The sequence below is a fragment of the Garra rufa genome, chromosome 25, assembly GCF_049309525.1.
Source record: "Garra rufa chromosome 25, GarRuf1.0, whole genome shotgun sequence".
Classification (NCBI taxonomy): domain Eukaryota; kingdom Metazoa; phylum Chordata; class Actinopteri; order Cypriniformes; family Cyprinidae; genus Garra; species Garra rufa.
Genome location: NC_133385.1, coordinates 27,412,502 through 27,427,670, shown reverse-complemented (window position 1 = coordinate 27,427,670; position 15,169 = coordinate 27,412,502). Strand labels below are relative to the sequence as shown.

General features: G+C 35.3%; 1 protein-coding gene across 2 annotated transcripts in view; it reads right to left on the bottom strand.

Annotated features, from left to right (window-relative positions):
* tmem266 (transmembrane protein 266) overlaps positions 1-15,169 on the bottom strand; it is a 104,559-nt gene that overhangs the window by 52,661 nt on the left and 36,729 nt on the right. The gene's annotated exons all lie outside the window — the stretch shown is intronic.

Below are 15,169 nucleotides of genomic sequence, written 5' to 3'. Positions count from 1 at the left end.
CTTTATTTGAGTAACGCTATTAATCTCACAAAAGTTATGAGGATGTCACACTTCAGTGCTAAATTTGAGCTCATAGAATAAAGAGCACAAATTTATCTGAATATTATTTCAGATATAATTTGTCAACAGAAATTTTTTCAGAAATGAAAATGAGGCGATAACGAGATAAAAACTCTTTTTAAATGACAAGAAATTTATTAACATCTTCATCTATAAATAAAAATGAGCCCTGGAGCTCACATCTCTGAAAACATCAAAGTAAATTTTCAAACAGACATAAACTTTATTAACAAACTACATATTTGAAGTCTAAACAACTACATTCTTGACTAAGAAACTCTTGAAACTACCTTCTGTGATGCAAAAACAGTGTTATTTGTAAAATTATAGTGTATTTGGGCATCCACCATGACACTCGCTGTGAGAAATAGTGCAAGCGGAGTGATACAAATGGTGAAACGGCTGGATTTCCGATATCACTAGGATATCGCACCACTGGAAAAGGCTCTCAGCCAGATTCAAGGACCAGAAAGTCAGATTCAAGGACCAGAAAGTGTTGTATGCATATACATATATACATATTGTACAGAACTGGTTCAAAGTCAGAGTTGGAAACATCTTGAAAAAAATGTATTTTTCCACAAATTTTGTATGCAAATGGTATAATATCCAAGGTACACATTTCTAGTAATTGACTTTGAAGTAGGCATGGGCCGGTATAAGATTCTGACGGTATGATAACCTTGGATAAAAATATCACGGTTTCACGGTATCACGGTATTGTAATCACTGCTCTACAATGTTACATTTAAATGTCTGGGTAAAAAAAAAAAACCTTTTTTTCCCCAAACGGATTACAGTATATTTTATTTTAGGAAACATATAGAACATTTTGTAACATGGAACAGAAGGCAAAATAATTAAAATAAATAATTGAATCTTCTTAATTAAATTAAATTGCAGTCACTTGTGTTAAAGGTGCCCCGTGTAATATTTAAGATGATCTCTAGACAGTGGTGCAATAACTATGTTTTCAGGGGTGCATAAAGACCTTAATTAACCATTATGTTTTTATTAACATAGAATCAGCTTGCGAAAAAAACACTGACACAATGATGAACAAGTAATATTCACAATAACATAGTTTTATTGAATGATAAAGTTAATATAATTCCTTAAATTACATTTTAAAAGAAATCTCACTATTCGTTGCTGTCAAAAAAAAGGTGAGATTTAAATCCTGTATCGGCTTCCGTAGTTCTGTAAAGGGAGGGGTGAGCGGTACTCTGCTGCAATTCACAATCTCGCCGCTAGATGCCACAAAACCTACACACTGCACCTTTAACGTGACAGAAGGCTTAAAAGCAAAGACGTGATTTCACTTTAGCTTAATTGTTGTGCTAAAGTTCACAGAAACGTAAAATTAGAACATATAGTCTGCTATTCCCCACTCTGTGTTGTGGGGTTCACCTCCTTTGGCCGTCCTGAACTTATATTACTGCTGAATCTCACTGACTGTGGATCACGTGCACAAACACAGACACGCGCCTGAGCACTAACCGGTGGGGGAGGGGCTGCATTGTTTTCTCTGCAGGGACTCACACACACAACCTAGTAGGGAGTCCTGCGCTTTCACTTTGACACAGAAAATGCGCATATCGTAGGAACGGTATAACTTTTTTTGTTTCCGGTTTTGAAACCGTGACTTTTTCAAACCGCGGTAAACCTTGAAACCGGTTATCATCCCATGCCTACTTTGAAGTTTTGGAATATTTGTCCTCTCTCCCCAAATTTGTCACTCCCGAAACATAGTAATAATAATTTACTTAGATCGGTTATATTGACCTATTAAGATTTTCACTTCACCAAATGTTTCGGTCGTGACTGTTTTGGTAGTGACAATTTTATGGGATAACACCCCCAAAAAGGAAAGATGTCATTACCGAAACTCCACCAAATGTTTTGGTCCTGACTGTTTCGGTAGTGACAATTTTATGGAATAACATCCAAAAAAACAAAGATGTCATTACCGAAACTCCACCAAATGTTTCGGTCGTGACTGTTTTGGTAGTGACAATTTTATGGGATAACACCCAAAAAAAACAAAAATGTCACTACCAAAACTCCACCAAATGTTTCGGTCGTGACTGTTTCGGTAGTGACAATTTTATGGGATAACACCCCCAAAAAAACAAAGATGTCATTACCGAAACTCCACCAAATGTTTCGGTCGTGACTGTTTTGGTAGTGACAATTTTATGGGATAACACCCAAAAAAAACAAAAATGTCACTACCAAAACTCCACCAAATGTTTCGGTCGTGACTGTTTTGGTAGTGACAATTTTATGGGATAACACCCCCAAAAAAACAAAGATGTCATTACCAAAACTCCACCAAATGTTTTGGTCGTGACTGTATCGGTAGTGACAATTTTATGGGATAACACCCCCAAAAAACAAAGATGTCATTACCGAAACTCCACCAAATGTTTCGGTCGTGACTGTATCGGTAGTGACAATTTTATTGGATAACATCCAAAAAAACAAAGATGTCATTACCGAAACTCCACCAAATGTTTCGGTCGTGACTGTTTCGGTAGTGACAATTTTATGGGATAACATCCAAAAAAAACAAAAATGTCACTACCAAAACTCCACCAAATGTTTCGGTCGTGACTGTTTCGGTAGTGACAATTTTATGGGATAACATCCAAAAAAAACAAAAATGTCACTACCAAAACTCCACCAAATGTTTTGGTCGTGACTGTATCGGTAGTGACAATTTTATGGGATAACACCCCCAAAAAACAAAGATGTCATTACCGAAACTCCACCAAATGTTTCGGTCGTGACTGTATCGGTAGTGACAATTTTATTGGATAACATCCAAAAAAACAAAGATGTCATTACCGAAACTCCACCAAATGTTTCGGTCGTGACTGTTTCGGTAGTGACAATTTTATGGGATAACATCCAAAAAAAACAAAAATGTCACTACCAAAACTCCACCAAATGTTTCGGTCGTGACTGTTTCGGTAGTGACAATTTTATGGGATAACACCCCCAAAAAAACAAAGATGTCATTACCGAAACTCCACCAAATGTTTCGGTCGTGACTGTTTTGGTAGTGACAATTTTATGGGATAACACCCCCAAAAAAACAAAGATGTCATTACCGAAACTCCACCAAATGTTTCGGTCAAGACTGTTTTGGTAGTGACAATTTTATGGGATAACACCCCCAAAAAAACAAAGATGTCATTACCGAAACTCCACCAAATGTTTCGGTCAAGACTGTTTTGGTAGTGACAATTTTATGGGATAACACCCCCAAAAAACAAAGATGTCATTACCGAAACTCCACCAAATGTTTTGGTCCTGACTGTTTCAGTAGTGACAATTTTATGGTATAACATCCAAAACAACAAAGATGTCATTACCGAAACTCCACCAAATGTTTCGGTCGTGACTGTTTCGGTAGTGACAATTTTATTGGATAACATCCAAAAAAACAAATATGTCATTACCGAAACTCCACCAAATGTTTCGGTCGTGACTGTATCGGTAGTGACAATTTTATGGGATAACATCCAAAAAAACAAAAATGTCATTACCGAAACTCCACCAAATGTTTCGGTCGTGACTGTATCGGTAGTGACAATTTTATTGGATAACATCCAAAAAAACAAAGATGTCATTACCGAAACTCCACCAAATGTTTCGGTCGTGACTGTATCGGTAGTGACAATTTTATTGGATAACATCCAAAAAAACAAAGATGTCATTACCGAAACTCCACCAAATGTTTCGGTCGTGACTGTATCGGTAGTGACAATTTTATTGGATAACATCCAAAAAAACAAAGATGTCATTACCGAAACTCCACCAAATGTTTCGGTCGTGACTGTTTCGGTAGTGACAATTTTATTGGATAACATCCAAAAAAAACCAAAAATGTCACTACCAAAACTCCACCAAATGTTTCGGTCGTGACTGTTTCGGTAGTGACAATTTTATTGGATAACATCCAAAAAAACAAAGATGTCATTACCGAAACTCCACCAAATGTTTCGGTCGTGACTGTTTCGGTAGTGACAATTTTATTGGATAACATCCAAAAAAAACCAAAAATGTCACTACCAAAACTCCACCAAATGTTTCGGTCGTGACTGTTTCGGTAGTGACAATTTTATGGGATAACACCCCCAAAAAACAAAAATGTCACTACCGAAACTCCACTAAAAAAACCTAAAGATGTCACTATTGAAACTCCACCAAATATTTCAGTTGTGACTGTTTTGGTAGGGAAAATTTTAGCTACTTTTGAATCGAGATGCTAATCAGCACATGGTTCGTTAGCACAGTTCTAAACACCTGTACACTAAATAAAAAAACCTAAATATTATGGAATAACAAAACACAATAATTTTTCACTTAATAGCATATAGTTTTGCATTCATTGCGATAAAAACCAAAGACCAAAGTGAATTAAAATAGAAAATCACAATTAGATACCAAATAAATTGTATTATTATTGATTTTTTTCCTCAGTCAAGAATCATTTGTTTTGAAAAACATAGATGAAAGCATGAATATTTTGGGCAGTCCACATGCACACCACCCCTCTGTTCCGGTCAGGAAGCCCTAGTGCCAGCACATACTAATAATAGCCAACACATTGGATGTCTTGCCCCTGAACTGAGACTGCCAACTCTGCAAATGCCCCCTGAAGTTCGCAACTACAACCATCCGCCCACGTGCAGCCCACCAGTGAATGTGCTAGACTACATGATCGCTTGAACATCTGCTGTGGTGTTTGTTGTGATCAAAAGACATGATTAACAGTCTGATATTGTTCGGTCATTTTAGACTGTAATTTGTAAAAGTTACTACTTCATCGGAATGGTACGAAACTTAATGACATTTATGATAGTCACTATGTGACCAAAAAAAAAATTTTGGACTTAATTTGAAAAAGCTAAATGGTCGTAAAAAAAAAAAAAAAATAAATAAAAAAAAAATAGACACACTTGTGTTGTTCCTGGTCAAAAATGACCGCTATTGGAAATAAATGGGAAATACCGAAAATACAAAAATACTGAGATTTTCAAATCATTCATGATGCACAAAGCATGTTTTTGCAAATGCATAACATAAAATCAATAAATCGCCCAAAAATGCAGTTAAAACACAAAAACCAGGGAAGAGGTTACACACTTAAACATCAAGAGTACAAAACAGACACACACTAACACTCACACACACCACACACCACACACTAACATACACATACAAATTAACTGGTGTGGCTATAACAATATGGTAAAATTCAGCTAGAAGACTCAAATAAGAGGCTGAAATCAGATTGATTAACCTCTGATAAAGCATTCCTGTTTATTTCTGTTACATTTTTTGATGTTGTGTGTAACAAAATGTCTTTCTCTGTGTTCAGGTTTGACTGTAGTAAAATGAATGCAAAAACTGACCAAAATTTCAAACAAAAAACCTAAACCTTTCCAAAAAGTTGTCTTTGAGAATGTCTAAATGTATATCCAAATCCACAACTTAATAAAAATAAGTTTTTATGTCTAAAAACAACTAGATAATTTATAAGCCTTTTATATAGAGCTATATATGAATCTAGTGGCTAAACCATGGAATTGCAGAGTTTTTTTCTTTTAACTGACCAGATGGCACTAATCTGACTTCAAAAATTGTCATTGTCTCTATTTTAATATGAAATACTGCCATAATTGAAAAGTAATATACAAATCTTAGACAAAATGGGAAAATAACATAATTATTGAATAAATATGAATTAGTACTATGAAATTCTCTCAAAATACAAAAGAAAAAATATTATGTAACAAAATGTTATTTGATTGTACATTCATTTTACTGAAAATAAAAAAGTTAAATGTTCAGTGTGACTTCCAAATGGACAATACCAGAGGGTTAAAGGAATTGATTAATGTATAACATTATACATTAATAATAATGTTACAAAATGTTTCTATTTCAAATAAATATTTTCAACATTGATAATAAATGCTTCTTGAGAGTAAAATCAGCATATTAGAATGATTTCTGAAGGATCATGTGACACTGAAGACTGGAGTAATGATGCAGAAAATTCAGCTTTGCATCACCTGAATAAATTACATTTTAAAATATATTCAAATAGAAAAGAAAATTGTAAATCGTAATAATATTTTGCAATTTTACTGCTTTTACTGTATTTGAGCTCAAATAAATGCAGCCTTGGTGAGCAGAAGAGAGTAAAGTTAAACTTGTGTGACCAAGTTAGTGGTGTGTCCTTTTTTTAAAGCCTGGCCATAAAATTCAAGCCTAAACGCTGGTGATTTAACTCTAAAGAGATGCATATATCTGCATTAAAAGTCTTATCTTCCCTTCAAATACAATAATACTATTAAAATCTTAAATCTCAAGGACCATGTCTACACTAAATATGATAACATAAGTCATTACAAACTAAAAAACTAGAAATAAAGAAATAATGATCATTTCTTTGAAACTGCAAAAGCAGTAATGTAAGCCGTGCATTATTTAAATACTAATATTGTTTTGCGTTCACCAAAGTTTCGGGCTAATAAATGAGCTGTCATTGTGGCATGTTTCTATTATTAGCTTAGTTCAAATAAGGCTTAAACTGACATCAAACCATGCAAATATATCCTGTCTATCATTGAGTACATGCTTTAGATGTGAGTCACACCAGAAACATGACCTGTGACGTGACTGTGCTCTCGCTTTCTCTGCTGACAGTTACGGGAGACGGAAACAAAGCTGCTGATATGCTGGCGGGGTGAAACTGTCACAAACCGAGTGTCCTGGAATAACCGTAACCTGGAAATCAAGGATACCAATCTAACAGAGCTCAGTCTTTAGACTTGATTGAACTTGCTATGGAAATCTGTGCAGTTGAACCTGTCAGAAAAAGAAAAAGTTCCTTGACAGATGGCATGTTCTAACAGAAAATATACCTGATAGAAATCCCAGAAAGAACTAAACATTCGCTATTTTCATAACACTGTATTTTAAGTAGGTACTGTTTTGATAGCTTTTTATTCCTTAAAGAAATTCTAGATAGGATACCTAAAATAAAACAAATGACATTAAAAGGATAGTTGACCCAAAAATGAACATTACCCCATGATTTACTCACCCTCAAGCCATCCTAGGTTTATATGACTTTCTTCTTTCAGACAAATTAAATTGGATTATATAAAAAAATGTCCTGGCTCTTTCAATGTTTATAATGGCAGTGAATGGGTGTTGAGATTTTGAAGCACAGCAAAGTGCATCCATCCATCATAAAAAGTACTCCACACGGCTCCAGGGGTTAATAAAGGCCTTCTAAGCAAAATCGAAGAGTTTTAGTGAGAAAGAACATGTTTTCAAGAAAGTGAACGACGTAAGATGTAGGCGTAGCGTAAGCTCTGGTGAGAATATGCTAGTCTCGCGATAACCAAGTTTTGTTTACAACAAAGGAAAACCAGTCTCCTCTTGGCTTATATTGAAATCCTCCAACATTTTTCTTTACAAATCCTTATTTTGTACTTCGAATTCATGATCAGTGTTTTGATGTTGCTTTCTCCTCTGCGCATTCGTCACTTACACATTCGCCTACATACTACATCATTCACTAGAATGCGTGTACGACAGTTAGTGGAAGCTAGAGATTATGGTATATAAAGTTTTAAATATGTATATTTTTCTTACACAAATTCATCGATTCACTTCAGAAGGCCTTTTTTAACCACTTTTTGTGATGGATGGATGCACTTAGTTTGCTTCAAAATCTCAACAGCCATTCACTGCCATTATAAAGCTTGGAAGAGCCAGGACATTTTTTTTAATACAACTCTGACTGTATTTGTCTGAAAGAAGAAAGTCATATACACCTACGATGGGGTTGAGTAAATCATGGCTAATTTTCATTTTTGGATGAACTATACCTTTAACAAAACCTGGAATGTAGTTTACATGTTTGGATTGCAAAAAAATGATTATCATGCATAAACCTGAAAACGAAAAAACTGTTGTGCAATTCCATCACAGACAATCAAAACATATTTCACTTTGGACCAATGCGAAAAATAAAATAAAATAAAAATAAACCAAAAATATATATATATACTTGTAAAAACAGCTTTTATCACTTAAAAATTGTTCTAGATAGCATACTTAAAATATAACAAATGACATAAACAAAACTACATGAAATTTACATATTTGATTACAAAAACGTATAAAAAATAATCTTTGCGAAAGCACGAACCCGCTATACAATGTGATTAAATTACGAATTAGAACACATTTCATTGTGGAATACTGCAATACGACAACATAAGCAAAAAATAATAATTGTAAATAATAGCTTTTATCACTTAAAATTTGTCTAGAGACAAAATTTTTACTATGTTTACACTTGAAAACACTGCGATGTGATTCAATCACAGACAATCATGACTTATTGATTTCGGACAAATGTGATAAGCCAAAATAAACTGAAAGGAAATTTTACTTGTAAGAACGCCTTTTATCGCTTAAAAGATACCACACTTAAAATATAACAAATTAAATTACAAAACTGAGAATGTAGTTTACATATTTGGATTTGAAAAATGTGTATACCGCGGTTAAACGCAAAACTGCTTGTGCAATGTGATTCAATGACAAACAATAATAACATTTAATTTTGGACGAATGCGATGGGGACGACAAACTGAAATAAAAATTGTACTGGTAAGTAATAACTCCTATTGCTTAAATTGTTCTAGAAACCACAAGTCAAATAAAACAAATTATGTAAACAAAGCTTGGTCGGTAGTTTACATACTTGGACATCCAGTATGTGAAAAATGTTACATATGTGAAAAATGTATACTATGCTTAAACTAGAAAATGCAAACTGCTGTTCGATTTAATTCAATCACAGCAGTCAGAACATATTTATTTTCAGACCAAAAACAATAGAAAATTGTATTTGTAAGAATAGCTTTTATTGCTTTAAATTGTTCTAGCTACCACAGTTAAGATATAACAAATTGAAATAAATCTTAGAATGATGTTTACATATTTGGTTGCAAAAACTTATAAAAACATACATTTTCAGAAGAAGCTAAACTCCTATTTAATATGACTAAAACACGGACAACTAGAACATATGTCATTGTGTATTATGCGATAAGATAACATAAACTTAAGATAACATAAATTGTAAGTAACAACTTTGATTAATTTTCTAAACACAAAATAAATTGTCAACAAAACTTGGTGGGCATTTGACATATTTGTATTGTGAAAAATGTATACTATGCTTAAACTTGAAAATGTACAACTGCTGTGCAATGTAATTTAATCACAGACAATCATAACATTTAATTTGGACCAATGAGATGGAGTGACATACCGAAAGAAAATTGTACTTGTAAGTAATAGCCTTTATCGCTTAACATTTTTTTAATACCACATGTAAAATAAAACAATTATGTGAACAAAACTTGGTGGGTAGTTTACATATTTGGATTGTGAAATATTTATACTATGCTTAAACTAGAAAACGCAAAACTGCTGTGCAATGTGATTCAAGCACAAACTATCAGAACATATTTAATTTCAGACAAATGTAATTGACTGAAATTCCGCAGCGCCTAGAAGGTCCCCCTGCTCAAGAAAGCACATGTACAGGCCCGTCTGAAGTTTGCTAATGAACATCTGAATGATTCAGAGGAGAACTGGGTGGAAGTGTTGTGGTCAGATGAGACCAAAATCAAGCTCTTTGGCATCAACTCAACTAACCGTGTTTGGAGGAGGAGGAATGCTGCCTATGACCCCAAGAACACCATCCCCACCATCAAACATGGAGCTGGGAACAGTATGCTTTGGGGTGTTTTTCCAAACGTCAGCCTCGAAACCTTAATGATTTTGAGAGGATCTGAAAAGAGGAGTGGGACAAAATTCCTCCTGAAATGTGTGCAAACCTGGTGGCCAACTACAAGAAACGTCTGACCTCTGTGATTGCCAACAAGTGTTTTGCCACCAAGTACTAAGTCATGTACTTATTTCATTTATTAAAAATGCAAATCAATTTAAAGGGTTCCTATTATGCTTTTCCACTTTTTGAATTTTAGCCAATGTGTGGTGTGTATGTTTGGACATATAAAACATCTACAAAGTTACAAATCTCAAAGTCCACTCTAAAGGGAGATATTTAGTTTTTAAAAAATCCCTTTTTAAGAAATACGGCTTCTTTGGACTACAGTGTTTGTTTTCCGGATGCTATGGTGTTACAACGCAGTCCATTGGAATATCATTCAAATAAATCCTGCCTACAGAAATTCGAATCATTGGCGGGTGGGGAGGGACAAGGAGGGGGATTTGACTGACTTTAGTGATGTAGCATGGACAGCAGCTTCTAGGATGCTTTAGTGAGCCGCAGGGCTGTTCGTATTAATGCGAGCATTGACTAAAGTGTCTGCAAACTGCTCCAGTAGCCGTGCTGGAGCCGCGGCGTTGACGTGTGCGGTATAGAGGGTCAAAACACATGCTGATGTAAACACAAGCATTGACTAGAGTAACGATCATCGGTTGCCACGCCGGAGCCGCGCCGTAGACGTGTGCAGTGTGTGGTAAAAGATTGATTCATTATATAGTGTAGATAGCTTCACTAGCCTTATGCTGGAGCTGGTTTCAGGCATGTAAATAATTAAATACATTAGCACAATAATGATAATATAATGTATCTCGCAGGCTGAAGATAGGACCAACACTACTGTAGCGTATTATTTACTCACCCTCCATGCATCCTAGGTGTATATGACTTCCTTCTTTCAGATGAATGCAATCGGAGTTATATTAAAAATAATCCTGGCACTCCCAAGCTTTAGAACGGCATAGACTCGTGTTACTCTCCATCAGTCCAAAACAAGTCGATCCATAATAAAAAGTGCCTCACATGACTCCGAGGGGGTCAGTAAAAGCCTTCTTTAGCGATCTGATGTGTTGGCAAATTTGTAGGAATTTGTACAATTCACTTGTTTAGGGGTGGTTCTTCGTACAAATTCGTATGAATTTGCCACCTTGTAAAATACGTACCATTTTTTACAAATCGTATGAATTCGTTTGAGTGAGGTCGTAGGAATTTAACCACCATGAATTAACCACCATGTAAAATATGTACAAACTGGTCGAGAGATAGTGTTAAAAAAAGCACCGAAATGTTGTTTAAAAAAAGGTGTAGTAAAAACTTCATGTTTTTACAATCCTAGGCTGTTATCACAGTAAGGGACAGTTATGTGTCACACCTGAGTGTGTCACCTGACAGAGCGAGTCGTGAGAGACAGAACGCTCTGTGCTGACATCTCAGAAACACACTCACGCAATCACACACTCGAGAGTTCGCACGGACCATCTGTCTCACACTCACACACTTACACACACACACACAGGCGTGGCTTGTGGACAGTGTGACGGCTGCCATAATTAAGCTTATGGTGTTTGTCAACTTTCCCTGCATGTAGCAGAGCATCGCACAGTGGCCGTCCACGGTGAGTCACGCTACCCAGACGGGACGGCAGCGTCGACTGCCAAAAACCCAGTCAGCACCATAGAGGTCTGGGTGCTCCACACTCCCAGCATGCAATGCGGCTGCCAGATGATTTTTAAAGCCACATTTGCACACTACCCACCGAGGAACACAAATACACCCACTGAAAGCTGGCATTTAAAAATATGGTGTGAAGTAGTTGAGAATCCAACCTCCTGTGGTAAACATCCGGCATTTGAAAACAATTGGCACGCGTTGTAGGAGAGATTCGAAAATTAAAGCGAACAATGATTGGTCACTTCATATGTAGTTCAGGTGGCAAAGCAGTCCAGACTTTGTGGCGATAATCAAAAGTTACACAAGCATCTAAAAATCTCAAAAATGATGCAACGGGATGATATGGATCACAAAGGCATGCTAGTCAAAAAAAAATGCTACGAATGACAGAAATGCATCCACTTATTGAAAAGCGTAACGGTTTTGAGAGCTAAAACTTATTTTGTCAAAAATTTCTGTCTCAGAATAGTTTAATAGTACAGTAACACTCAACGATTATTTGTTTTCTCTCTCAAGATATAATTTTGGTTAGAGTTTCCATTTGCAATCTTAAAAATAAATATAAATTAAAGCTGCAAGCAGCGATGAACGGGCCCTCGCACACGGGCTCACCGCCGACCGGTGGCTTTAGGAACACAGCAAATGGTGGGTAGTATGCTTTTAATACAGTAAAAATAGGAGAAATATGTCAAAGTCACTTAAATGTGCCAAATTTCCTGCTGCCAGCTGGTGGCGCTATGCCTATAACTGATTATTGACATGTAGATGTGTTCAGGCCACCACTTTCATCAAACATATGAAGTTTGGTGCAGATTGACCTTGGTATGTTTGAGTTAGTGAAAGATATGATATATCCTGCTGCCAACAGGTGGCGCTATGATAATATCTGAATATTGTCTTTAGGTGTCTTCAGGCCAGGACTCTCACCAAACCTGTGAAGTTTGAGGCAGATCGGACATTTTATGGCTGAGTTATAACAACTTCTATGTCCATGGCGAAACATCAAACTTTGTCACGCCGCCACGGACACGCCCTTTAACGAAAACTCAAGATCTTCGCAATTTAACATCTTCAAGGCCTCTAGATCAGACTGACCAAATATAATGTTGATATCATTAAATCTCTAGGAGGAGTTTGATACAAGCCATTTCCTGTTGCCAACAGGTGGCGCTATGATTATAATAGAATATTGGCCTTCAGATTGGTTCAGGCCAGGACTCTTATCGAACATGTGAAGTTTGAGGCAAATCGGATATTTTATGGCTGAGTTATAACAAGTGTATTATCCATGGCGAGACCTCGAAATTTGCCAGGCCGCCACGAACACGCCCTTCAACGAAAACTCAAGATCTTCGCAATTTAACATCGCTAAAGCCTTTTTATTAGACTGACCGATTTTGGTGTTGATCTGATAAAATCTCTTGGAGAAGTTTGTTGCAGAGTACAGCATGACACTTCCTGTTGCCAGCAGGTGGCGCTATGAGTAAAACTGAATATGGGCATGTAGATGTCATCAGGTCAGGAGTGTTATCACACATGTGAAGTTTGGGACGGATCGGACATTGTATGCCTGAGTTATAGCAACTTCCTTTTTCATGGCGAAACATCGAAATTTGCGAGGCCGCCATGGACACGCCCTCCGATAAAAACTCTAGATCTTCACAATTTAACGTCACAAAGGGCTTTAGACTAGACTCTGCAAATTTGGTGTTGATCCGAATAACCCTCTAGGAGGAGTTCGTTCAAGTACGACGCCTGAAAATGGCAAAAATGACACAAATTTTGTTGAGAATATTAATATTAACCGACTTCCTGTTGGGTTCCGGATTTTGCTCCAAGAGGCTTTTTTGTAGGTATTGGTGTGTTACATGTGTGTACCGATTTGCGTGCATGTACGTGAATCACAGCTGAAAGCGCACACCACGGAACATGTAAAGGTGGCGCTGTCGAGCCATTTTGCCACACCCACTTCTGCAACCCATATCAGACGTAAATTTTCGCCAGGTCTGATGTGTGTGCGAAGTTTCATGAGTTTTCGGGTATGTCTAAGCCCTCAAAAATGCGATTCATTTTGGAGAAGAATAATAATAATAATAATAATAATAATAATAATAATAATAATAAACGAAGCAGATCCAATAGGGTCCTCACACCATCGGTGCTCGGGCCCTAAATATTAAGCCAAAAATAATTCTTAGCACTTTTAGGGTTTGTTTTTAAAAGCTGCGCAATAGGTAAACAAATCTGAGCTATATAGTTCTGTGTTATGAATCATGTCAGTATGCCAACATACTATAAACAAATTCCTTTAAAGTACTACTATACTAAGTACTGTCAGACGCAATAACGATTGCGATCTCGGCTATTTTAGATACTGCTAGTATTGTTTATAAGACAAGTTGGGGCTTATTTTTACCTCACCCCTGCCAAGCATTAAATGAATTCCAGAAATTCCAGTTAAAAGTCAGTATCGTCGATCGAAGTGAGAGTATGCTGTTCTTCCTGATTTTTTGGATATCTGAATATTTCTCTCCCGGCCTGGTGTACGTTTCGACGGAATCCTTTATCCGGTGATACCTGAAAGTGGCACCGTGACAGGAGCGCTAACAAAGAGAGACTGGCAAAATGTTACGGTAGAGTGGCGAAAAACTAAGAAACGGTTGCTAATTTGGTCTATGGAAATGTTTCAGATTAAAATGACATATTATCCCTCTATATTTAATGTTATCGTGTTTTTCAAATGATAGTTTATGTGTGTACAAACGTATTAAAATGAGTAAACAGGGATATGTTGATATTTATAATAGTTATAATAATAGTGCATTTAAAAAATCCATTTGGGGACATTTCATAATAAATAAAAACAAACAAACATATATAATTACTAGGATATAAATTAATTAATTAAATGTACATATATATTTAAATATATTTTTGCACTGAGAAAAAAATTGGTGAGAAACATTTTTCACAAACAAATGTATTATTATTATTATTATTATTGGGTGCACTGAAATGATAATAACAGTAATAATAATAATAAAAATAATAGTTTTTAATCAATTACATTCCATAATAAATTAATAAAAACAATAATAATAATAATTAAGAAATACATCTTTTTTATTATGATAAAAACAAAAATGTTTTTTTTAAATATATGCATAAATATATGCATTGAAATAATAATAACAGTAACAATAATAAGAGTTATAATAAGAGTTAATAAAAAATCTATTTGGGGACATTCCATAAATAAAAACAAACAAACAAACAAATATATACAAATATATATGAATTAATTAAATATGTTTATATATATATATATATATATATATATATATATATATTTTTTTTTAAATTATTATTTATGGGTGCACTAAAAAAAATTGGTGAGAAACTTTCACATTGAGAAAAACAAAAAAACTCCACAGCTTAACAAAACAAAATACTTTTTTATTATTTAATTATATTTTTTTATTAATTATTTTTATTATTTTATTCTTTATGGGTGCACCGAAAACCCCCAAAAAACTCAAT